The 25,990-nt window shown below is 38.5% G+C and overlaps 1 protein-coding gene across 1 annotated transcript in view; it reads left to right on the forward strand.

Annotated features, from left to right (window-relative positions):
- PARD3B (par-3 family cell polarity regulator beta) overlaps positions 1-25,990 on the forward strand; it is a 372,170-nt gene that overhangs the window by 56,175 nt on the left and 290,005 nt on the right. The window lies entirely within an intron of this gene.

Consider the following 25,990-nt stretch of genomic DNA (forward strand, 5'->3'; position numbering starts at 1 on the left):
GAGGTGTCTGGCTGGCTACAGGTGGTTGCTGCACCTCTTTGTTTCCATATGGCTGGGATTTCTGGGGAAGAACTGAAGCCTCTTTTCAAGTGATAGCCTGTAGCTGTAATGCATGGGAAACAGTAGGAGTGAGAGGTATTTTAGGTCAAAAAGTTGCTGCTCCACAGCCCTTTTGTTTCATCTGTTGACTGGGCACTGGTTCCACTAAATGAACTACGTAGCTGAGAAGAGAATGGTCACAATGGAGAATGCATAAAAGTGGTTAAATCATTTACCTTTAAGAATGGCCACTACTCTGCCCTTTAAGAACTAGTGTGTAACAGGCAGTGTTATCCCACATCCGTGTGTGTGTGATGACTGAGATTACTTGGGTTTTTGGTTGCATTTTCTTAGGTGTCCCAGTGATTTCCACTGAACAGAGCTAGATGGAGCTATAAGATCTTCTGTCAATAGGTACAGTGCTAGGGACTCTTCCAAGTTCTCAAGTTTCTGTATTAGCTTTTGGGCTGCTGTTGTCTATTGAGGAGTTACAAAGAGTGAGCAGATGTAACCTATAAATGCTCAGTAAGGGAGGTGGCACCGTTTAGCCAAGGCCTGCTTATGTAAGTGTACTGTGGCTGTAGCCAACTGTTGCCTTACTTGAAATGCACAAATTTTATTTGAAACTTGCTCCTCTGGGCCATCAAGGTGCTATTAAAATTGTCAGCTGAGGTATCACGAAAACACTCTGCTTAAAGTGTCAATGATACTGGAAAGGATCGCAAATGTGATGAACTGGCGGAATCTACTGAAGATCCTGTAATCAAAGAAGAGGCTGTGTAGCTTACAGGATTGAGTTCTGCACAAATACATGGATGTGGTAGATAGTAGCCAAATTTTAGTAGTGCCTGAGTATTTTAACTTATGTTTTCCCCCTTATTTTCTCCCCTTGTCATAACTGCGCTGTTGCTTTGTGCTGCCAGTGCATGATAGGTAGGAAAAGAACATGAAGTGCTAAATTTTTTTGTTTATTGTTCAAGTAAGAATCCCGTGTAGTGGTAAGATGGTTCAATAAAGGTCACCTTTGAAGTAGTTAATTGCAATGAATTAGTGTGTTGGATACTCTAGCAGGATTGCTCAGGTCCTTAGCTGTTAACGTATGCAGATAATCATGATGGTGAGCACCACCATTTTACAGTTTTCAAACACCACTGGAATCAGGTAGTTTATTAACTGCTTAAACTCTTTAAAATATCCCAATTTTATTTATTTTAATTTTTCCTTCTATCTGGCTGTCATTTTGACTTTGCTGGGGACAGGCATGGGGACTACACAGGAATAGAAAAATACTTTCTGCATTCCAAATTTATGAGGTTTGAATATTGCAAAAGATGCTATCTTGACAGGCCCAAAGGCTGCATTTTCATCTGTAGAAAACAGGCAGCACTCCAGGGAATGGTAGTGCAGTTATATCTTTTCCAGGTGATGCTCATCACCTCTGAAGTGACCACCTTGAATGAGGGGCTCAGTCTCCAGTCTGCAGTAGGTCTGGTGGCAGAGAACCATCAGCATTGGCATCTTTGTGTTGATGCTCGTCTAGAATGTGAAATTGCCAGTTTCTTTCTGGAAGATAGGAATTACTTTTCTGGATTACCTGTTCTTGTTCCTGTATTTCTTAAAATTTGTATAGTGTTCACAAGAGTACAGTTTCTAATGATTTTTTTCCCTGATAGTGCTGCACCGTGGCAACATATTGCTTATATTTTACGGGCATGAAATGCTGTTGAGGAAGTGAGGCTTGGAGTTGCATTGGACACTGTGTGACAGGACACTGAACAAAAGCCAGCACTCTGGGATCTTTCTTATATCCTGATCCTAATCAAGCAATTCTTTCTCCCTAGTTTTGGATTAAGATAATAGTAATAATTTTGTTAGTAGTGCTTGGTTTATGTCATAATGTACATAGTATTCATTACATGTTTTCATTCTTCAATGGAACCACAGTTCTTTTCATCTGTACATATTGCATATTCCACTTTGAAGTTAGGCTGCTAGATTTTTAAAAAGTATTTACAGTAATGAATGGACTATAAAATGACTCAACTTATAAAGATATTTGACAAATTTCTGTAGCACTGTGTTAAACATTAAAGTATTATAGGTTATATATAATTGCAGTATATGGGTTGATTACTGTATGCAGATATTATGACACTGAGCATCTTTAGTGTATGTTTCTTTTGCTTCATTTGGAACAGAGCTCTGCTGTAATTTCTTATATAGGAGAAATTTCAGCTAGTCCCCTAGTTTTCTGTTGTGTGAGTAAAAGCCATTCAAGAAGCTCCTCTGTAAATTTCAACATGGTAGTATCTACAAGTGCATTTTGAATAGCTTGATCCAAACAACAAATAAAACTTGAACTTTCTTTCACAGATGAAGTTTTTAGTTTGTGTGTTGTAGCACTGCTGGCTGACCAAGTATGCGGATAAGAACAGGGGCAGCAGGGTATTCTGTTAATATATTTGTCTTGAATTGTAGAGAGAGACTTAGATGTCTGAAATGGATGGACAGCATCTGCTGTTATTTAAAGTTTGTGTCTGCTTCAAAATGTACTTACAGTGTTATCTTATGGGAAAAAGCGTTTGCATCCATGGGAGAGTATTTTTCTATTTGCCTGTGTTAGAAGCCTAGTAAATTATGTACTCTGAAAGGATTGCTGGAAGAGTTTGTCACTTTAGACAGAGATCTTAACCTTAGCATTTAAAATATGGTATTATAAAGTAGATTATGTGGATTCCCTCACAGGCTTGTAACGAAGACAGCTAAAGCTTTTTCTTTCCCTTTAATATTATGAGATCTATAACTTCGTGCATGTGCTTGTGTCTTTAACTTTCATGTGCTCAGGAAAGTGCATCTTCCTTAGTAAGACTGGCTAAGCCCTTTGAACATGGCTAACTGAATGTAACTGCCTGAGTCCCTATTTTAAACACCTTCTCTTGGGTTGTGAGCAAAGTGCAGCACAAAGCCACCTCTGGGGCGGTAGCAACCGTGTGTGAGGTAAGGAAGGCCCAGCTGTTCACTGTTTTCTACCAGCAGAATCTGGGCAGGGGTGTGGTTTGGCCACAAAATAAAAAGAGAGAGGCAATGAAACTGCATTTCCTGATTTCTTTAGCAATATCTTTAATGGCACTTGCCAGACCTAATGTTCCTCCTTTTTCTCAGTCATTTAATACATTTGTGCATATTCTGTCTGGGTATCCTGAAGCTTGGTTTTTTGCAACCTCGCTTCATACTGGAGCAAAATTTATGGTGCAATGTCAGATAGCTTTCCAAGATGCTTAGAGGAGCACAGCTGGTCATTGCATTGTCTGAAAAAGCCGTAAGATTAAGATGCTGGTGGAGACTTGTGGATAGGGTGGTGTGTTAAGTGGGCAGTGAGTCTTTTAATGTCTATTGATGAAGGAAATTCATTGTATCATTTTAACAAGATACTTAAGCTTGTTTTTCTTTAAATACAAAGGCTAGAAAAGAAGGAAATTGGAATTTGTTCATCGGCTATTTGTTTCTATTGTGGAAGAGAAATAATAGAGAACAGATAAAAATGGATAATCAGCAAAGTGATTTACTGCTGCATGAGTACTCCTAGATTAATGTAGTGAAAATGTGCTGTCTAGAGCTGGGAAGATGGTCAGAAGAAGAGTTAATGATACTTTATTAATAGTTAGCTTTAATTTTGTGTACTCCTACTGTCAAGCTGCATTGTTACTGTCATTGTTTGTGCTGTTTATTTCTTTCTGAGATGAAGAAATCTGCTAATGTCTTTCTAATGCACGTGTGAATGTACACGTACATCTGTGTCCTGCAAATGCTGTCTTAACTTCTATCCTTAGAAAATGTATTGTCACCTACTCTCAAAGTTTTCTGTTTTCAGCAATTAATCCATCCCTTGGCCATGAGATTGATGTGCCTTGAAATGATCTGAAAAGAAGAAAGCAGCATCTTCATTTGCTTTGTAAATTTGCTGGTTGGTGGGATGTACCCTCATGATAGGAAGTATTTCTTCAGATTGCAAAAAGTAACAAACTTCCTTTAAGTTAAAGCTGAAACTTTCGTCTCCTAAAATGTGTCCCATAGCTCAGCTGCAGTTTGGAGATAAGATCAATTATGGTGAGATATGCACTAATGTGTTTTGGGAGCTGGCAACTCTTTGAGTAAAAGACTCTGTTCTGTCTCTTATGGTAGATTCCAGTTGGAGGGAGGAACTGGGTGGGAATTTAAAAAAGGCTTCCAATATTTGGTGAAATATCCTAAAAGGGAAATAAAAACTCTTCAATAACACACAGGTTTTACAAGATCAAAGATTGTCCCTTGTGATTATTAGGTTCTAGTTTCTGGTATATGAATGTTAGTGTTAGATGCCATTTTTAGTGGCTCTGCATATTGTTCAAATGCATACAAAAAGTACTTTGTGGTTTCATAGCTTGCTTAAATACATTTTCTCTAAGGGCGTTCAGGAGAGGTGAGTGAACAGAGATCTGTGGGAATGGATCAACCAAGTTGCTTTAGGTAAGGAACAGGTTTCTCCCTGCGGGATGTGTCTCGCACTGCAGAAGGAAGGATTACTGCCTTGTCACAAGGCTAGGGAGACCATCTGGTAGGTATCCAGGTATGCCAGTTAGTTGTAATTGATGAAATCCTGATAGGATTACAATGCACTCTTGATGATCTATGGGTCTGTGTTGAAGACTATCCCCTACGAATTTGTGAGAGATGGAAGAAGAGAAACCTGCCTAGAGGCTGCTGTGCATCGTGGGGCTCAGGAGCCTGAGCTCTGGAGCGTTCCTGTCACGGGCTTCTTGGTTGCCAGTACCAGACGAGTTGGAGAGGGATCTGTGCCAGCCGTATACAAAGGCCAGGCACAGTGCATGTTTAATTGGACACATACTGATGTGAGCTGGGATTTTGGTTTGCAGAGGGAGTGACAAGTCTGTCTGCTTGCAACAGTCAGTTAAACTGCACAGTGTTTTCTTTGCCTTAATAGGAAAAGATGTGGTGATTGTGTAACTATTTGGATGCGTTTCACTTCTTATGTGGAGTAGAAAATCCCATCTGGAAAGAAATTCTTCTCACTGTAGAAAGGAAGGGTGTGGGCAATTACCTTTCTTTAGCAAACTGCTTCCTTTTCTCTTCTGTATAATTTCCAGCTGAGAAATTTTCTGATTGCCCCTGTCCTGCTCTATTACAGGACATTCAAAATAGTGTATAAATGAAGAGTGCTGTTCTTAGTGTGAGGGAGAGACTTGGGGGAGATTTTAAAAATGTTTGATGTAGTTGTAGGACATCAGTGGAGTTGGATCTTCTTTGCTTGTCTTCTTTGACTAGTAGCCTGAGCGTTAGATGGAGTATTTTTGGAAGACAGCAAAATGCATGTTTTGCAACCAATGAGGTAAAACTCAGCATTATTTTTCAGAAACTTACAGCTGTTGTGTAGCTGCACAGCAATTACTTTCCCATGGGCAAGTTGTCTTTTAAAATAAATAAATAAATTTACATAACTCTATAGGGAATAAGATAACTGATGTAATAATTACTTAGGAGCCGAGCCAGCATCCTGCAATTACTTTAAAGCACATGTGCTGCAATGTCTCTCTATATTGATATGCTGCTTGTGACATCCTTCTTCTGACACATTCAATTAATGTTTTATTATCATCTTCCTATTTAAAAAAAATACCCAGTGAGTGAGCTAGAAGCAAAGTAGTCTGTTCACTTACTTAACAAGAATGGTTAAGTGGTTTTTTTCAACCCTACTTGTAAGTATCTCTGCTGCATGAGTTGACCTCATATCACTGCAAGTTATTGATTATACTTATGCCTGTGGTTGGCTGAGAAAAAACAGTTTGCAGCATTTCCTTCAGTCCGGAGAGCTTGTGATGAGATGGATGTGGTATTGATTGGAATTTTCAGATTTGTTGAGTATCGTCTGCATTCTCTATGCAGCACATGTGACAACTACCAATCCAGATCAGGAGTGTTTCTTGTCTTCCCTTTGAACTTGTTTTGTTTAAAGTATTCCAAACAGGTGACAGTGCAAAATATTTTGGTATATGCCTTATTTCCATGTGTTTTGCATCACTTGCTTATTATCCGCTTTAAAGATGTAATTTTCTTCACTTTTAAATTGTTATATTTATTTTAGTCCCTTTGAAAGAGCTATATGTCAGAAAGGAAAAAAGATGATGAAGCTGTAAAACAATGATGAAACAGTTTCCACCAGATTTAGAATTCTTGTGTTTATAGAAGTTACCTTCTTTCCCAAAACACCTCTGCAGAGGGGATCATGAGCAGTCAGTGCTCTCTGGTGACTGCTGTGGCTGTGGAAAACTGCTGTCAGCCTCTTGGTAACTCGGTAGTGACGTGAAGCAAGGCCCAGATGAGGAACCACTGCCAGATGTTTGTGTGCGTCAGCCGGGTCATGCTGCCAGGAGTGTGTCCATGTGCTGTGCACATGGGCCTGTGTCAGTGTGCTCGGAAGGGGACCTGGCAGGGAAGGTGCCATGCACAACATGTTTAGCAAAGGTGTTCATGTGTCTGTATAGAAGGTGCTCACCTCAGCTTGCCGCTGAGAACTTTTTTCAGCTTGTTTAATGAGTGGAGTTTACAATGAGAGCGCTATGACAGTTCTGGTTCCGTGTTGTAGTTGTGGTAATTAATATTTAGCTTGGTATCTAGTAATTTTCAGCTTCAGTGCACTTTACAAACATTAATTAATTGTCAACTGCACCCCTGTGCAGTAGGTAAATGCTTTCTTCACTGCTGTTTTTTAGAGCAGTTGGGAGCCCTGAGACTTGCAGGCTCACTGGGTCCCACTTGGTGATCTGCACCTTAATATTTTGTAAAGTTCTTTGTTAAATTAGGGTAAATTGTTATTAATTCTGGGTGAAAACAAAACTGTCATTATATGATTATTGCATTAATTTCTGCAATACTGTGTGTTCTAGATGCCACAGATTATATTAGAAGGCATGATTTTGCTTATTCTTTGGATGTTTTGGCATCCTCAGCTTACACCATGGTGGTGGGAGAATTATTTGGAATAAATATGAGACTTCTCTATGACGGTCTTGCCCTTGTCTTCTAAGAATGCACTTACTCTGCTGTAGCTCCAGTCTTCATTAGTAATGCTGGGTGAATATGTTGAGAACTGGCTTTGGATGTGTTGCCCTCTGCTGTGTCCTGCAGAGTGTGGAGGTGTTCAGCATGGGCGATTTGTACAGACGAAGGAATGTGTGTGCTGGATTGGGTTTGTAAGTGCTCTCCCCCTCAGCCCCAGTTTATGCAGTTTAGTGGGAATAAAGCCATTCATGTCTAAGTGTTGCTTCTGTGTAGGTCTGGCACGCAGACCACTGTGGCTGTGTTTATGGTGTTACCTTTGGCTTTCCGCTGTGCTGGTCTCAAGTAGAACATTTGACTGAAAACTTTCAGCTGCTACTGCAGAACTTTACCCTGGTAGCTGTTTTTACTTAGAGCTGCTGACAACTCACGAAAGCATTTGAAAAACATTTTGCTTACTGGAACAATTCTGCTGACGTATTTTTCTTCCTATCCTTTTATTACTAGCAAAATTTGCATGAAAACAGGTCTCTGTGTATTAAGAGTTCACAATCCTCAGCTTGACAGTGTAATTAGAGTGGTGTTCAACTTGCACAATGGAGCTAGAAGGAATTTGCTTGATTTTCCTGTGAACCTGAAACTTCAGGCCCTGTTTAATCATCTTAAACCAAATTTGTGTTAATCCATGTTTTGGTGTGTAACTGAGGCAAGATTCAAAATTAAGTGTTGTGGACAGAGGAAAGCTTTGTATGCAGCAAAGTAAAACAGACGACTCATGAGAAAGCGCGCTCTCTGTCTCTCCCCAGCCTGTCAGGCTGTGCCCTGCTCTAGTCCTAATGACTGAACCTGATCATCTCCATGGCCCTAATTATGGTCCTCTGGTAGGCTGAGATATTAGGTGAGGAATAAGCAGCAGGAGTAGACCAACTCTTGAGTAGCAAATGTCTCATTATGCTGGAGTGATCAGTATTAAAAATAAAGGAGAGGGAAGAGTCAGAAACACACTGATAAAATATAATCCAGAGTAGCAGAATTTTCATGCGGTTATATTAATTTCTTACTAATTCTTTGTGTGAAACATGTGGCTTAGCAGCCCAGAATTTTTATGGTTCCTTCTTCCTCTGCAGGATTTTTTGTAGCATGTTTGTCCATGTTTGACTCTGGTGTTCACAGCAGACCTGTGTCCCTTCTCATTTTAAGAAACATGTATTAGATAGGGTGCAGTTGGCTTTCATTAGCTCTTTAGTGAAAGAATTCATGATTTCAGATGTACACACTGTCTTCATCTGAATGGTTTCCCTATATTACTGCTCTTTTGAGGTCTGGGAGTGTTCTGGAGTGTTTTTTACTCCTCTGGCCCAAATGAATAGTGTCTGGCCAGCTTGTTGACTGCTGCAGCAATTTGGAAGCATTTATGTAAAAAATGACACAGTCTAGGGGTTTCTTTGATTAAAAGCTTCTGTAGATGTGTTTTTAAGAAATCAAGGTTAGCTTTTACATATAATTTCTGAATAATGTTCTGAATTTTCATTGTCATATTGTATTTAGCTTAAGCAGTCGTAGAACCAGACTGATCTTTTCAGGATTTATGGTTGCTTAGAGGCCTTTTTGGGAGGATTACTCAGATGGAGTAAGTCAAGTACTTTGAAATTAGTAATAATGCTTTTGTAACGGCACTAATGTATGCTTACAAAAAAACCCCATATTATATTTTTTTGAATGGAGTCAACTACTCAGTACAATAAATATGTTAGATATTTATGGCTCTTGCCTATAGGTGGTACAGTAGGGCTTTTTTAGTCCACTTTTTAGAATATATTTTTTTCTCCTTTTGCTACATTTTCATTTAAAGAAGCCACTTTAACATACGCAGAACACAAGTCATTCAGCGTAGAGTTAGTTCCCTGCATTCCTGGAACTTGAATCAGATGCTGGCCAGCAACCCCTTCTCTTTTCTGTGTGTTCATCACAGCCCTGTCCTGAATGACCTTCTTATGCAGTGGAGTTGGCTGTCAGTTCTGCTCAGGTGGTGGATGTGCTGATCATCAGCTCTGAGAGGACTGAAATGTGAGCCAGCAGTACACAGCAACCTGGCCTGGCATCTTGGTCAACAATTCTCTCTGCTTGACGAGACCAATCTGCCTGCATAGCAGCTCTGTTGGTAGCTCCATAAGAAAAACACTCATCTATCTTTATGGAAGATAGCAAAGTTATGGAAGTTATTTGACGTATGCATGAATAACCTATTTCTATGTCATTGTGGGCTGGTAGGCTGTTAGTCCTCTGTGACTTGAACTCTTAGACTGTTCCAAGAGTGCCAGTGGTTAGAATTCACACCATTCTCATCAGGGAAACAGGATGTCAGAGTACAGAAAATGCTGTATAAATGTTGATTTTTTTACAAAGAACTCTTTTTGTTTGAAAGAAAAAAGCAAACACAAAAAACCTTTGAAAAGAACAATTTCTTTAAAAATATTATTAATCGGTCTTTCCACACACAGAAGAAAGCAATAAAGCTAGATCAGAGAGCATTCAAAAACAATTATGTATTTACATCCCTGTTATCTTTATCAGTCCATTTTGGACCATGGAAAGAAATTTTTGTAGGCTAGTTTTTCATTCTATATGTTAAGATGGAGTATGGCTTCAGTAGACCTAGAAATGAACTGGAATGCTTTTAACAGCTCTGTAATAGATAAAGTATGTTTCACTGATGCATACAGTTTATGTCTTGGTTTGCTAGCTGTAAATGAGATTAATAATGCTCTAGAAATAATGTTGATTGCTTCTAGAGATGAAAGGGAATTCAAAAGATAATGACTTCTGTAAATTAAATTTCTTTGTTCAGGAATACTACAGTAGACAGTGATTAACTGTGAAAGAGTCTTGCTGTAATAAAAATTTGCAAAGCTGTAATGTTTATAAAGACATTTTTTTTGCAAGGTTATCTCTGTATGTCTTTTGAGAAAGTTCTTTAAGGATTGACCAGGCAAATGGCTGTTAGTCAGTGTCCTGCTGTTACCCTAAGGCGCTCTTGGGGAGTTCTCAAATAGCGTGTTCTAATTCTCTCAGAACTGCAGTGAGACCAGCAGCCTCATTTCTCATTCAAGGTTGTTTTTGTCATACTGTGCTGGATTATATTCTGATTGGATGTCCCCTAACAAAGCTGTGCAGTGCTACTTATGTAGTGCCTGTGATTTGCTGGCAGCTCTGTGGCAGTTGTTTCCTATGGCAGTGGTGCTCATGAGCATGAAAAAAAACCAAGAAGAAATAAGCAGTATTAAAGACCTATATATCAGCTTCATCTCCCTGCAGCTCCATTTGTTTGATTAGTATTATGATGGTGTGACAGGGCAATATATCAGATGTAATCGATCTGATTAGTGTGGAGATGATATAAACACAGATTGTATTGATGTTTAGTAATATGGGCACTCAGGGTAAACATAGATGTTGCATAGGCTGTGGGAAAGGTCTCTATAATGAAAACAGCAAATACAGCAGATTTTTGAGCTAAGTTATTTTTCTGCCAAATTTCACAGCAAGTTATAGGTAGTTTGACTTTGCAGTGTTGAAGAGGATGGTCAGATGGGTTGACATAAATTGTTTTAATTGTTTTTTGAAATACACATCTTTTTCCCCAAGGCAGATCTGAATCTTGGTTTCACAGCCTTATGTTGAGTCAATTCCAACAGTATGGTAAAGATTGCAGTATTAGGCATGAAAACAAACACTTCTTTCAATTTTGTTTTTGATAAAACATCTGTTATTAAAATCTTGATCTCTGGATAATTTGACTTGATGGTGAATTTTCCATTTTCTGTAGCTTAACTTGGGAAGAGATGTAAGTCAGCGCAGTAAAGTGTTTTTGTTGGATTTTCCAGTGAACGGCTGATGGGAAATTACCATGAATGACGGAGTACAATGCCGTATCAGAATTCCATAAGGAAGAAAGTACTTAAATCAAATTTCCCCCACTTCAGAAACAATTGTTTGGTTGCATCTGTTTTAGTGCAGGCTCCTTGATTGCCTAAGGTGTGTCATGTGGAGAGCTCCAAGGCTCAGCCCTTGTAAGAGGTGGGTTGTTGGTGCTGAGCTGTGATGTCCCCCCTGCTAGGGAGGTTACCAGAGAGGAGCTGTGCCCACCCCTCTGGGCAGGGGGATGAGCTGTGCCCTCTGGGCAGGGGGGTGAGCTGCTGCTGATGCACTGCCAGGGCTTCCTGGGCAGTGCTGAGCCCAGCACCATCTTTGGGAGCCTTTTTGGAGCAGGCACTTAATTTGGAAACACTCTGCTAAAAGACAAACTCGCACCTTTAAAACAAAGCTCAATGCAATTACTTGCATTTTGGTCCTGAGCTTGTTCCAATGGACGAGCTTCTGGCTGTGCCTCCATCCACTGCTTTGCCTGCTCCCACCTGCACGGGCAGTGCTGGTGCCAGGGACATGCCCTCGGTGTTTGGCATGCTGGAAGATGTGCTCCCAAAGCTTGGGAGCACAGGGACCACCAAGGATGATTTCTGACGTGGCTCATTGTCTCCTGCATGAGGTCTGTGCTGTGTTACTCCTCGTGCCACTAGCAAACAACCCAAACAACTGATGTGGACTAAAACTTTGCTCTTAAAAGACTTCGGTGAAGAAGAGGGGTGGGATAAAAAAGCAGCAAGTTACAAGTTCTGCAGAATTAGCCCTAGAATCTGGAAGAGGTTTTCTAAATTGATGATTATATGGAGTCCAACGCTCATTTCAGACCTTTGTGAATGCAACATGATTTTAAATGAAATGAACTTTCTTTTTAATGACTGGTCTTTCTGTGTTCAAGGTCAAGAATTGCAGCTTCTTAATTGTGAATTTTCCCCTTTTTATAGGCAAAGACATGTTGCATGGTGAAGCAAAAAGGAATGGCTGTTACACTTTTCAGGCTATTATTTTCAGACTAAATTTGCCTGTTTAATTTGATCAGTTAAACAGAAAAGCATTCTTCCCTGTCTGCTTGGTATGGTTCAGTTATACAGAAAACTGAAGTACTGTTGGGAATTTTCCATTTTTAATAAGAAACATTTTGGATCGGATCACAAGCTAATTTGTGCCAGCAGTCTGGTATCAAATTCAATTTGTGAAGAAGAGCAGTTGATTTACCCACCTGCCTTAGTATCATGGAATGTATTTCATAAAATATGGAAAATTATGCACTAACTTGCACCTGTTTACACATCCAGTAGTAACTGCTGATTGTAGGTATTGCTGGGTATTAATAACATGACAGTGTTGAAATTTCAATTTCATAGCAAATGTATGAAAGGATGTGTATGTATGCAGAGAAGTTAATCATTCGTATGAACAGAAAGTATTTTATTTCTAAAATATAGACCCTGGTAGAAGAGTCTGTTCTTTCAACAACTGTTTCCTTTCTTTAGTCTCTACAGAAGGAAAAATTCATTTCAAGCTGGTCTGATTAGTCATGTGCCCTTATGGATTCCTGATATTGATGTGACTCGATGCTGTATTCCTCAGATACCAACTGCAGTTCTTACATGCTGCTTGAAAACTAGAAAACCTTGAGAAGGGGGTTTTTCCAATGTCTTGAATTCCTTTCAGTTACATTTATGACAGTTTCCTTTTAAAATATTGTTTACAACACATCAAAAGAAAGATTTGAACAGTATTTTGAAAATCTAGGTTCTACTTCTGTGTTTTTGGGTTTTTTTTGGTAGGCTGGAATGCAGGCTCAGATTCCAAAACTGTTGTTTGTTTGCTTGCATGTAGATTTTCTAATCTTTGAACTCTTCAGTGGTAGTGGTAGCTACTGCACTGGTGTCGTCTTCTTTGGAAGTCAGATGAACTCAGATGACAGGAACATCACCTGTTGAAGTTTAAAAATGTGTTTAAAGCTGTAGTCAGTGGGGTTCTTTTCAAATTGGTCTCTAGTGACCATCTTCAAAGGCAGTGTGATGGTTTTCGGTTCTGTGATGTCAAAAGCTTTGAGGAGAGTGAGACGCATTTGCAATTTGCATCCTAATTCAGTATTTACTAGGACATTAAATGGTAGTTCAGCACTTGATGTCCCGATTCATTTATGGTGCTGTGACCTTTCCACAAGTGTCTTTTTCCCAGGTTCTCCCCTTGAAGAAACTTCTTAAAACCCACATATATATTGTTCATGAAGGCAATTACATTAAGTGTGTGTGTGTCTTTTTAAAATTTCATTTTAAAATAAAATAATCAAAGTCATAACATTGCAGTTTGCCAAACACTTTATTTGAAGGGATGATTACAATGCAGAATGTAAAATTGAAACTGAAAAGGAATGTAAATGTTAAATTCTGTGTAGAAGAAATAATTGCATTTAGCGACAAATAAAGCTGGATTTTCAATTCAGCAATATAATGAACATTTCTTAAAGGGGTTCTGTACCTTCCTGCAGTGAAAGTGTCTCATTGCTTTGCTGTAGCCATTTTTCAGCATCAGTGCCTTGTTTCAGTGTTATAAATCAGAAGAGTAGACTTGCACTGACTGATCCAGAGAGCCATGTAAGAAGGTGCTCAGCAAGGGGCCTTGTCTCCAGACCAAGGGGATTTTGTTGGAGTGTCTGAAGCTGAGCATGTGTTTAGATGCCCTGGCAGTGATAAGTAACACTTGAGTCTGAGTCCAGGTTTTTTCATAGATCTCAGCACTTTGTTGTAAAACTGGGCGTGTGGTGTCTGAGTTCCTTTCCAATTTAGTCATCCTCCTAGCATTTGGCTGAGTGTTAAGACTGCATCCATCCTTCTTGCATCCTTTTTTTCCTAACTAAATGCTAGACTTGTGGTGCTGGAAGTGTGTAATTGTTCAGTGCTTACTTCTTCCTCCTTTCTTTAATTTGAAGATTTGTTTTGACAGCTAAAATTCTGGTGGTTTTCTGGTTGTCTGCTGTAGTAGAACCTATGAACAGATGCCAAAGCAGAACTTTTGTGTCCTCTTTTAAATAGTGAAAATTCAATTTCTCCATTAACTCACAGTTTCCCCACCCAGATAATGATTTTTTTTATGGTTTCGTACCATCCCATGTCACAAGTTTTGGTCTGGTGGTTTAATGACTTAAAGCTAACATATTTAATATGTTTTTATTTGCTGGGAAAATTTTTAAATTATTTTAAATATAGTTTTGGTGCTTGATCTAATGCATATTTGGTGTGTGTCTGAGATTTTTCTTCAGTTGGTACAATTAATCTTTGTTTCAGACCAGATTTTTATTCTGTGCAAAGAACTACTAAAGTACTCTGTACGTGAAATACTGGGTGTACCTTGCTTGCCACAGATTTGTCAGATTTTGTTGGCAGGGTAGCTTCTAAACCACGATTTTCTTTGTGTGTTTGCTTTCAAATAATTATTCTTGACCCCAAGTACTAAAATAAAGATGTAAGTGTGCGTTAACTTTTCTGTGGATCTGCTGCTGACTCTGCAAACCAGAGGGTCTGAGACCCTCTATTTCCCTTCTCACCAAAACTTATACTGGTGTGTAAATTTATGATGTCAAACCAAGTTGAGATGTTGTAATTCTCAGGGTGAATGCTAGAGAGATGCCATATTTTTTGGGAGCTGCTGTGGAGATTAGGCTTTATTGACCTAAGATTTTTAAAGAGCAAATTTTTACAGGAGCTGTAGTTTAAAAATGTGCTGGATTGTGTTAATTCTTTCTGGGCTGCCTTGAGAGCCTGGTTGTGGCTGTGGCTCCGGCATCCAGGACTGAGCTGGCAGGGGGCTGCCCCAGCTCAGTGCCCACAGCTGGGTCTCATGGGCTGTGCATGGGCTAAATCCCACATTGTTTTATTTGGCTTGGCTTGTTAGGGTGTTTTGTTGGTTTTTTTTTGGTTTTTTTTTTTTTTGGTTGGTTTTTTTTTTTTGTTTTGTTTGAGTTTTATGTGGTTTTTTTTTTTAATCAGAACTCTTAATGCTTCTTGTATTTAGTATGTAAGCTTGTTTTTGTGAAAAGCTTTGGGATTTATATCCTAAGGTGCACTTGTTTTTTTTTTAAGTCAAATGAAAATCAAATGAACTATCTGGATTTCAGTTTGTTTTGAGAAGTGATGATTTTAGGACCCTGTGAACTTTCTTTTTTAAATAGAGTTCTCACAGTCCACTAAGCAAATAACTTTAACCTTGTTATTGCAGGTTCAGTATTTGTTTCTATAGAAACAGCTGTTGACAGGGGTTTTTTAAACTCTTCCTAATTTCTCAGCTTTCCAGTGAGTTCTAGAAAACAAGTTCCTGAAACTCCTGAAATCTGTAATCTATGCAAAAGAGAAATGTGTAGCTTTACCTAAGCAGTAGAGATTGGGCAGATGTTGACTGATTGAGAAGTGACTTAACTTGCTGAAAATATATAGGTAGTACTTCCTTAGATGGTGAAGTGATTCATCTGCATTACAATATGTTGAGCATGTTTTTCAACAATTTCTGATTGACAGTAGACTCTTAATACCAGTATGGGGTTTGATTTTGACCATTTAAATATTTCAGGTGCTTCCTGTGATTTCTCAGTTGCATTCTTAGTCTTTTAAACTTTATCTAAACCTGAAAATAACTGATAGTTTTGCCAATTTTTTTCTGATAAATTCTAATAAAGCTTTTTAGAGAGAGCTTATACTTAAAAGATTTTTACAGTAATGGTTTTAATTTTTTAATTAACCATTATTGTCTGCTAGGTCAGTATATGTTCTGATATAGACTTTTTAGCTTATTTGCAGTGAATGTTATAAGTGTTGAAAACCAGCTTATCCAAAGTTTGCAGGTGCCCAGTGTGCCCTCAGGAGTGATTGATCTGCAGTTCCATTCCCAAGCCAGTGTTTGTTTGTGAATTGTTCTTGTTGGTCTTTAAGTTTTATGATAGTCATATTTGTATTAAGGATAACTTTTGGCAGATTTGTCCATTTAAAGGATGTTTAATATCTGAATGTGTTTGGAAAATATTTCTGTATTCCAGATTTGTGATGTGGAATTATTCTTAAGTTAATTTCTTTGCATTATATGTTGGATGATTTATCATTATTAAGGTGTTTGTATCTGCTCAGTTGCTCCAAGTAGGTAAAAAAATGGTAAAGATTTTGCTTCTTATAAGACAAAGTGAATTTATTTTATGAAAAATGAATCACATTTTAAATTATGTTTTTGAAGTATTCAAATCTACTTAAAAACAATTAATTTGACTTTTTCTGTCTTTATCTGGTGCTGATTCTTTACCCTTTTGTGGAATACCTATTTTCAGTTGTTAACTGCTTCTCAGGAAATGGGACTTTTTCCTTCACTCCTAAGAAAACTCAGGGAAGGTGCTGTCCAGTGGTAGTGAGACTTGAAGTTTAGATGTAACTTGAAAAGTGAAGATAGAGAGCCTTAACTTAGAATTCTTTTTTCTCTCTCTTTTTTTTTTTTTGTCAGCTAGTGTTTCACCTTTAAAGCTAAATATTTGGTTTGGCTGCCATTTTATCAGTCACTTTGTATACATGTGATTTCAATGAAAAATACTTTATCACAGAAATTTCTTAGCTAATATTGTATTAGATATAAAGAATTGTTTGCAAACCAGACAAGATAAACAATTTCCTTGTCATTACTTCTGTATTAGTGCATTTCTAGAAAGAACTGTCACATTGCCTTTCTTCAGTAAAATAAACTCTAAATTCTTTGCTGGAATAAAAATTTTAAGACAGTTATATTGAGGGCAAAGTGGTTTGTATGTGCAGGTCACCCATGGTACCATGATGCTTAATATTGGAACAATTGCGAATATGGGAAAAATTGCATGTTTAAATAGTGTGGGTTCTGCAGAAAAAATGGTGCCATGTTCATACTCCACTGAGCCCACCTTACATCCTAAACTTCTAGAGTACTGGGTGTTTATTAGCCTACAGAGTTGCCCAAAGCTGGGATCATCTGTTTTGTTTAATCTTCCATGTATTCACTAGGGATTATGCTGAGTTACAGTTTCAGATACACCTGTAGTCTCCTTGTTTTCTCTTTCCTAGTCCTCATCAGTGGCATCTATTTAATATCATTGTGGCTTTAAGTGCTCAGGAAACATGAGGGAAAACAGTGGGTGCAGTCAGTGATGGACAAGGATGTGTGAGAAGTGGTTCTTAGAGTGAATATAGAGAAATTTGAGTCAAGGTTAAAGCTGTTTGGGGCCCTAGTGATGCCATTAGTCCTCTCTGCGCCTTCAGATTGCCGCTGCAGCTCAAGCGCACAGGAGCTTGGATGAGCATTTGTGCCATAGGGATGCTCTTCTTGCCCTTTGACAGCATCAGTGAGCAGCTCCAACCTGCAGCTCTACTTTGCTTCCTGGTGAGCAGCAAAGGTCTCGGACCCTCTGCAGAAAGTCACCTGCCAAGTGCTTTTACTTTTCCTCCTGTGGGCTGGTGGGTGCGAGATGGGCTGTGTATGACAATGGACTGTGCTGTGCTACATCTTACTGGGAATTACACAGCCCTTTTTGCTAGAGTGGTTTTGGCAGCACTCTGAGAAGTTGCAATCTCCAGCCATCCTTCATGTAGGCAGTTCCCCAAATGCCCCTCTAGTTCAGGACACATTCTCCAAATGTAGCTGAATAGGCCAAATGCTGGAGGATGTGGGGTCTAGCCTGTGCCTAGACTGGACTAACATGGAAATTTGTGGGTTTACACTACTTTCAGATTTAAATATTTCAAAATACTTAAATGTTTGCTTAGGTTACTTGAACCTGTAGATTAGAAATGAAAGCAAGTTACTTAGACTGCAATTCAGTACTTCTTTGAATTGTGCTTTAATATCCATGGCTCTCTTGGAATTTTAGACCAAATGCTTGTTCCAGTACTGCTGTATAGTCTATGATCTGCTTCTTCTCTCAGCCCTGCGCCTCAAAATTGCTCTCTTGAAATAGTGCAGATGAAAAGAAAATAGAACAATGTTTCCAAAATCTGTCTCGATTGAGCAGCAAATGCTCAAACAAGATTTTATAGCTGGTGATGTTTTGTTTTGCGACCAACTGCGAACTCTCAGATCTGGTCTATATTTTCTTGCAGTTGCAGCTATAGATGTCTTGAGAAGTTATTTTTTTAACATACTTGTTTAGTAAGGTATTTTATTTTCTTTAGCAGTGTCCCTTAAAAGTAACAGCAACACAAAAACTCTGCTCCAGACTACAGTACAAGAAATTTAATCATAAGCCAGACTTTTGTGGTATGGTTCTGAGCTGTAATACAGTATTTTCATAGTGGAGCGGGTAGTGTCAAAGTAAAAATGTATTTATGCTGAAAAGTATACTTCTAAAATGCTTTAAAGGGCAGCTGCATGGTGTGGGAATTGAGCCAGGCATCAAGTATTTCCTGTAACTTCTGTGTCACACAGAGGCATTGGGTTTGTTATTTTCCCCTTTCTCCCTACTCTGGTTATGCCCTGAGTTCATGTAGGCCATGTAAACTTCTATATATGCACATTTTTCATTACTTAAAGCTTGAAATTGGCTGAAATTTTGAAATTGGATGTTAAAATTTTAGATGTAGCAGTCATTTAATAATTGTGTTTTTTTCCTCTGGTTGTGTTGCAGGTAATACAGTGCAGCCTTTTAAATAGTCTCTCTCAAAGCTTTGTAAAAATCAGATATGAAATAATTAAAAATTCATTTGAGGTTATGGTTGTGAATTTGACTGATGAAAGGTTGAGTGGTCAGTTAATAAATGTTCTTGGATAGCCTGACCTATGGCTTCCTCAGGGTCACTTTGTGCCCTCTTCTGGGCCTTGAGTGTTGGGATCATAAAGTACATGAAGATTGTCTTTCTGAAAGGGTTGAGTAAAATTTGGCAATGGAAAAGGAAAGCAGGCCACAAATTGGCAGAGAACCTAAAGTACCGGCTGATCCTAAGCCCCTACTCTTTGTAGTCTTGTATTAAAAAATCATTTCTGTATGATAATGTAGTAATTATTCCACTACAGGAATATTACAGGATTGGTTTTGTTTTGTTGTGGAGATGCAGAACACTGGGAAAAAACATGTTATTGAAATAACCATTTAATTTTCACTGGGCCTCTAAATGTGAACAGGTAGGAGATCAATTATGCCTCTAGTCCTGCTTAACTGTTTTTGTCTTAGACATTTAAGCCATGGCTTAAATGGCTTTGTTTTCTTAATCTTCTTATATAACCAGGATAAAGCCTGAATTTGGAGGGCTGGTCCTTCAAACATAAGGGCTGCAAACTTAAGTTTAGATGGGGAAAAAAAAATCAGAATCTTGCAGAAATTCACAAGTAAGCCCCAGCTGGCCTTGCAACGCTTGTAATCTGTGGATTTGCAACAGAAGGTGTCAAACAGTATGTATATGTGCATTGAATTGTATATATATTGAATTGGATACAAAGTACTTTGTAGACCAAAATGAAAATACTTTAATTGAAATAATGCATATTTAAAAAATCATCATAGTGGTTAGAGGTATGTGGCAAAGGTAAAGAAGTCAAAACCTTGAGGGCCCATAGTTTTATGAAAATAGGTTTTTTTAATTGATCCCCCTAAATGAACTAGAAAGTATCTGTTCTGAGGTATCTCATGGATTTCAAAATAGCCCTGTACCAGTACTAATTGTTTTTAACTGCGGAGGTGAGGACACAAGCAGTAACACTAGCATTAGTCACAAGGCTGACAGAACTGTTGTGTGCCACAGACCTGGCTCTCTGTGGCTGTGTGTTGATTTAGAGGTGACACTTTTTTCCCTCATTCTTTTCTTCCAGCATTCCACACGTGTGCTGATAAAAAGAAAAGTTGAGTAGATTGAACTATGCTTGATAGGGAGAAGGGTGTTTCTGGAGCCACCAGTCCTAGTCTTAAATGAGAATGGGCTAGACTTCCAGCTCTGCCACAGACTTCTGGTGTGCTTGTCAGCGAGGGCCTTCTCTGCCCTTGTCTATCACTCCCCTGTAAGCTGGACATGTTATTAATAGTGGGAGAATGCTGTTAATGACTAGGTTGTCTTCTGATGCCAGCCTTTGCAGTGGGCATCAAAACTGATTTCTGGGGCTCAGTGGTTGTCTGATCTCCTGGGATCCTCCTAGGCTGCTGCAGAGTAAATGTCTAGCAAGTGGTAGGGGCAGCTCTTTTTGCTGGGTTTTGGAGCAATCTCTCCAGTATTCAGAGCTGTGTATGAATAGCCTGTACCCTAAACACTTTGTGGTCCAGATATGTTACTCAGCATAGGTAAGATTTGAATAATCTGCAGTGATCAGTCAAAGTGTGAAATGCTGGGAGGTTAAAATCCAGCCTCTGTGCTTGTGGTGACAGTTGGCCTTGCTGCTGCTTTCATGGTGGTGATCCATCATGTTTTGTTAAGGTATGGATAGGACTTTTTTCATTATAAGGAAATTTGTCATTTTCTAGTCTGAACTCCCCTACTGGCAGTTGCCAGAACTGAAAGACTCCTTTGAAAGACCATCTCCTGGTTGTGACAGTTATCTCAGTAGGAAAAATTACCATCTTCATGTTGCTATTGAGGTATTAGCTGCTGTGTCTACCTAGGGATCCCAGGAGAACATCCTGAAAAGCGCTGCAGAGACAGAGCTGCATGATGTTGCAGAGCTTGTTTTACCTGGAAAGGATTTCCAAGGCAGACTGGTGTTAATGGCCACACGAGGCAGCTGTTGGGAGGATATTGCCTCCTTCCAGTGCCTCTTATCCCAAGGAACAGTCCTTTGAGTTTCCTTCCACTTTTGCCCCATTAGCTCTTTTGGTATCCTTTTGATAGACTATTAGTCATTGCATCTCTTGCATGTGAAAAATTCATTTTGTTTTATGTGGCTACAGAGTGTTTGATCTCAGGCCTTCCCGTTGTTTTAGCACTGTGTGTCTCTTGTTAACGCAGTAATCCCTGCTGTAATGTATCCTTGCATTAGTCACTGCTATCAAAGGCTTGATCCGGTGTGATTTAATGTAAGAAATTATTCTGTTAGCCTAAATGCAAAAATCTGTTTTTCTTTTCCCCCCCTCTTTTGTTTTTGCCCCCCTCCATCCCACTGTGCATTGTATAGGTTTTTTATTTATTCTGCCAGACTGACAAGATTATAAATGAGAGCTGCATGTTGAAGCCTCTAATTTTTCATAAGTAAATGAATTAATTTATCATAGCTGTTGTGTTTTATTGCTGTCTCGATGCCAGACTGGCCAGCTTCTTTATTCCCCCTTTTACTTTCTAAATACTGAATCCATGTCATTGTGTTTGACAGCTTTCTGGTTCCCCTGTCAGATGCAATTTGGTGCTAATCACATTTTCTTTGCTTAGTGTCAGTGTTACAGGCCATGCATAATATTCCTGTATGTCCACTTATTTACTTGAAACACAGCTGAAATGTCTTGGGCATTAATCTGATGAAGCTACTACATTAGAATGCAAAAATGATGCTTGAGTAGTAAGATAATGCGGTGTGGCAGATGTGCAGTAGATAACATTAAGGCTAAAGCAGTGATCTCTATCAAGCTCTGATGCATTTTATTTGTTGGTTTTGCATACCTTTTCCTAAAAAAAATTATCAGTTTTGCTTCATTAAAATGGTGTCACTTAAGATGTAATTACTTCTTTATGATCAATTCTGAGAAACTGCTTCTATTCTTCCCTCCTCTCCCCATTTTTTAAATACAAGGGTGTTTCCTGTTCTGGTTTGGGTTTGGTTTGGTTTTTTTTTTTGTTCAAGTCATGGGACACACTTTATATATGCTGACTTTTAGTGGGAGTGTTCAAGTCTTTCAGTTACTCCTTTGGAATGTTTCAACTTCCTATTAAAACTGTTCATACGTCTCTGCAGATGCTCTTATTAGCTGAGCCCTGAATATTTACAATTTCAGTAAGATCCAGTAGTCTGTTATTGAAAACTAGAGCTTTAGGTGTTCCTCTCCTAACTCCTAAAAGGTAGGTTTGCAATGCATTTGCTTAAATGTATTGAAACTATACTTCATAGTATGTTTTTTCCCAGGTACCTGGTATGTTTTGAAATCCTTCATTCCCAACAAAGAAAAGTTCATGTTTTTGGAACACCTTGAAACTATAGGTCCCTATAGTGCATATCAGGATTTTGGGTTTGCTACTATTTACCTACTGAATTACGCATGTTCTTTGGTTTCTGCATGTTTTTGTCTACTCCAACATCCTGCTGTGTACTCCTCTGCTGCTGTATAGAAACAGTGATGATGGCTTGTGAAAGGTCCAACTGCTTTAGAGGCTATTCAAATCTATTCTCCCTTTGAAAGAGTGCATTTAAATATGAGATTTGGGATAGCATGCAGTGTTGATTTGTCATAAAATGGATGAATTTTGAGAAATGTATAGTTTATGAAAAAATTCAGACTAATGTGTGCTTGTCAGCCCCAAAGACAAGGATTTTTTTCCTAACAGTACTGTCTACAGATGAGCCTTGCAGCTCAGTCTTTATTTTAGATTACATATGGATGTTAGGAGTAAGTTTCTGTGAAGTGAATCAGCAGTTCTAAAATTTCCATCTCTTGGTATGGGAATTCTGTTCCCACACAAAGAAATCCGAAGCTGGAAAACAAGCTTTATGGAGAGCACATGAATTCTGCTTAACAATATTTGCATGTCTCTGCAGACAGACTTTATGTGCTCCCAATAAAGCATCTTGGCAAGTAATTAAAGTGCAAGTCATTACCTGGTGGGGGTTTCTATCGAAGTTATTTCATACAACAGGCAGTTTTGTCTGTTCTTTCAGAGCTCTGGATTCTTGAAAACTGCAGCTTCACCTGAAACCCTAAATAAAGAATTCTAATTTCAAATATCTTTCATACAACATGGCTCATGATGTTGAAATTCTTTCCTTATAAAAAGAACAGGTTAAAATTCCTTTCTGCTTTTTGTAGTCAGTGCTGACACTGACCTGCAGGGCTGTTGTGGCCTGGTAGATAACACAGGGAGTGGGACCTTCAGTTCTGAGATGTTTCATTGGTTTTATGGCCAGTCGTGGGTAAGTGATTTGATGTACCACATCAGTTCTGTATGGAAAAGTAAGATCAAGACTTGAAGTACTTGAGCTGTTAACAGAAAACGTTAGTAAGGAGAAAAGATATTTTTGTTTCTCTTGAAAGAAGTAGGCTGAAGTCCGTGCTTGTCATGGATGTTGTCTATGATTGTTGATAAATCGGTTTCTTTGTGCACTTATCCATCTTGGTGGAGTAGGAAGGATAATTCTGTGGTACTTTACAAGTCTTCATGAATCATACATGTACCACACACGTCTGCGTATACACACAGTGCACTTCTTGTATTTGGTGATATGTGTGATCTTCCATTGCAATTGCATAGATTGTGTGCTGTTGGTAGCAAATAAGCTTAGTGAAACCAGTGCAGTTTTCTGGACATTAGGTGCTTCAGTTGAAGTTAAGGAATTGGAATGTAGCTCTTGAGATTTTTTTTTTGTGCAAATGGAAAATGTTTAATATCATAAACATATAATCCACTGAGAATATGGGGAAGTTCTTCATATTGTCTTATGCTTTTGGTAGGACGTTAGTTCAACATTTTGGGTTTTTCTTTAAATAATCGAATACAATACAAAACTATTCCTGTTTATTAGCAGAGCTGCTGGCTTTTTGTTCGTGTTCCTTTTTAGAATGCTTCAACAGTATTTGTATCTGCTTTAAATTTCCAAAAATATTAGTTTTTGGCATCTAAATCTATATCATTATAATGGAGCTAGAACTGAAGATGGCATTTGTGGTACCTTAAAATCATTTCACCCCATTTAGGTAAAATTATAGGGCAGTTCATTGTGCTGCATTATATATTAGGGTGTGGATGTGATTTTTTTTATTATTTCATTTATATTTTGTTGTTGATTTGGAAAATACTGAAAGAGTTCCAAAGTAAGATTGAAGTGAGTATATTCAACCCTTAGCCTCTGTGCTGAGACTCCCTGTGGTGATGATTAATTGGTAATGTGAACATCTGTGAGGGAATAGTGGAAGTGCCAGCCTTTTCAGAGGGACTGTGACTGGTTGGTAGGCTTCATGTTCATGTGATGTGGAAGAAAGTACCCACAATAGTCACTTGCTGTTAGTGACTCAGATGATTTAACTTGTGTTTTTTAATAATGCCTGAGGAAATATTAGTTGAGTGACTTACTCAACTAAAGAATGTTGGTGAAGCTCTGATCTGGTTGGATGTGCAATACATCTTGTGCATTTCTGCCAGTGTTTTGGGTGACCTTGTTTTGGGGAGATCTGTAGACTAATCAAGTTGGTCAGCACATGTTGAAGATGAGGAAGAGTAATGGTAGAGTCCTGCAGGTGTGAGTGGGGATATTACTAATATAGAGATGTACAGTCAATTTACATGATTTCTATTTACATAGTACTGATCTGAGGATCTTGGACTCATGGATTTCCAAAGAGAGAATGCGAGTTGTGATGAAGATGTATCACCTAGGATTCCCTTTCATTTGCTGATGCTTGTCTGGCCATGAAGTGGTGGGGGTGGACAAGTGCTCTTCGTATGCCTGTAGCTGAAGTGTAGCATTTGCTGGCATCTCTCTCCTATGTGAAGTGTCAGGCTGCTCTGGCTGTTCCCACTAACAGCACCACGTGCCATCATATGCAGTAGAGAGAAGCATGTAAAGGGAAGGGTGCACCAGGTCTGGTGGCTGACAGTGTTCCAAGTGCCTGCTTGAGCTGGGCTATTCCATCTGCTGGCAGGCTTCTGGCTGGCAGCTGCCACCTTGGTGCAGTTGAAACTGAAACATGCTGCTTATATTATAAAAAAAGCCTTTTTTCTTCTTCCCCCCAGACGTGCCATATTGTGTCTTTAAAAGAGCTTAAATGAAACCATCTAGAGACTTCTAAAAATGAGTGATAGTTTTTCAAAGCTTGCTAAAAATACTGGTATGCAGGAAACCCGGTTAAGGTTGTTTTTCAGTAACACGTACTTAACATACCTGGTGTAAAATGAAAGTTGAAGCAGTGCTTGTTTGGTGCTCTTGGATAGGGAAACTTTCAGAAAGGATTAGGTGCATAATCACATCAGCAGTTGTTGCCTCTTTTGTTGGCTTTTAATGCAGCTGCTAATGGATTCAGGTTTTTTTGTTGGTTTTTTCTTTTAACAAAACATCAGTTAATGTGAGAATTAATATCTGATAATGGGGAGCAAGAAATCTTTGAATGTTAATGGTATTATGTATGCTCTCTCTACCCTTTTATATTTGCATTCTAATAGGATTGGAATCTTTTAATGGCATAAAAAAGTCTGTAAAGAGATTGAGTGTGGGTAAACCCTCAGTGATGCACTTTTGGATGAGAAATTTGGGTTGCCGTTGTATTTCACTCTCAGTGTAACAACTGTGTTGATTGCAGAAGGGAAAACAGCTTTAGTAGTTAGCGGGTTACGTCCTGAGATCCTGTTTCCTAACCATAGAGTGAACTGCCTGAAGTCTTAAGTGATTGGAAAGTAAACAAAAATGCATTTAAAGTAATAGGATTTCAATTAAATATATTTCTACATTTATTTAAAAGAATAATTGATTTTCAGTGATTGATCCCCACTAAAATGTTGATGTGCAATCAAATGTCTTTACATTGAATTGAACACTTTTTTAAAAAGAGGAAAATGCATTATATGCATATTTATGCAATGATACTTAGCATACATTTATTCAGTCTTAATTTTTACATTTAGCTTAGGAAATGCTGAGTGACAGTTCTTATTTAGTAGACTATTAATTCCTTCTTCATGGCTTGTGTCAGGCTAGTTTCAGTAATTGAAGTTCAATTAAAGCTGCGGAGAACTAAAATGAATTTTAGTTAATAAAAAATGGGAAACCTTCTGTGTGTGTACTGGGAAGAGTTTTAAATTTGAAGCTTATGTAGTGAACAGAAGCAGTTTGCAAGTGATGCATGATAGGCTACGCA

Source organism: Geospiza fortis, unplaced genomic scaffold (assembly GCF_000277835.1).
Source record: "Geospiza fortis unplaced genomic scaffold, GeoFor_1.0 scaffold112, whole genome shotgun sequence".
NCBI lineage: Eukaryota > Metazoa > Chordata > Aves > Passeriformes > Thraupidae > Geospiza > Geospiza fortis.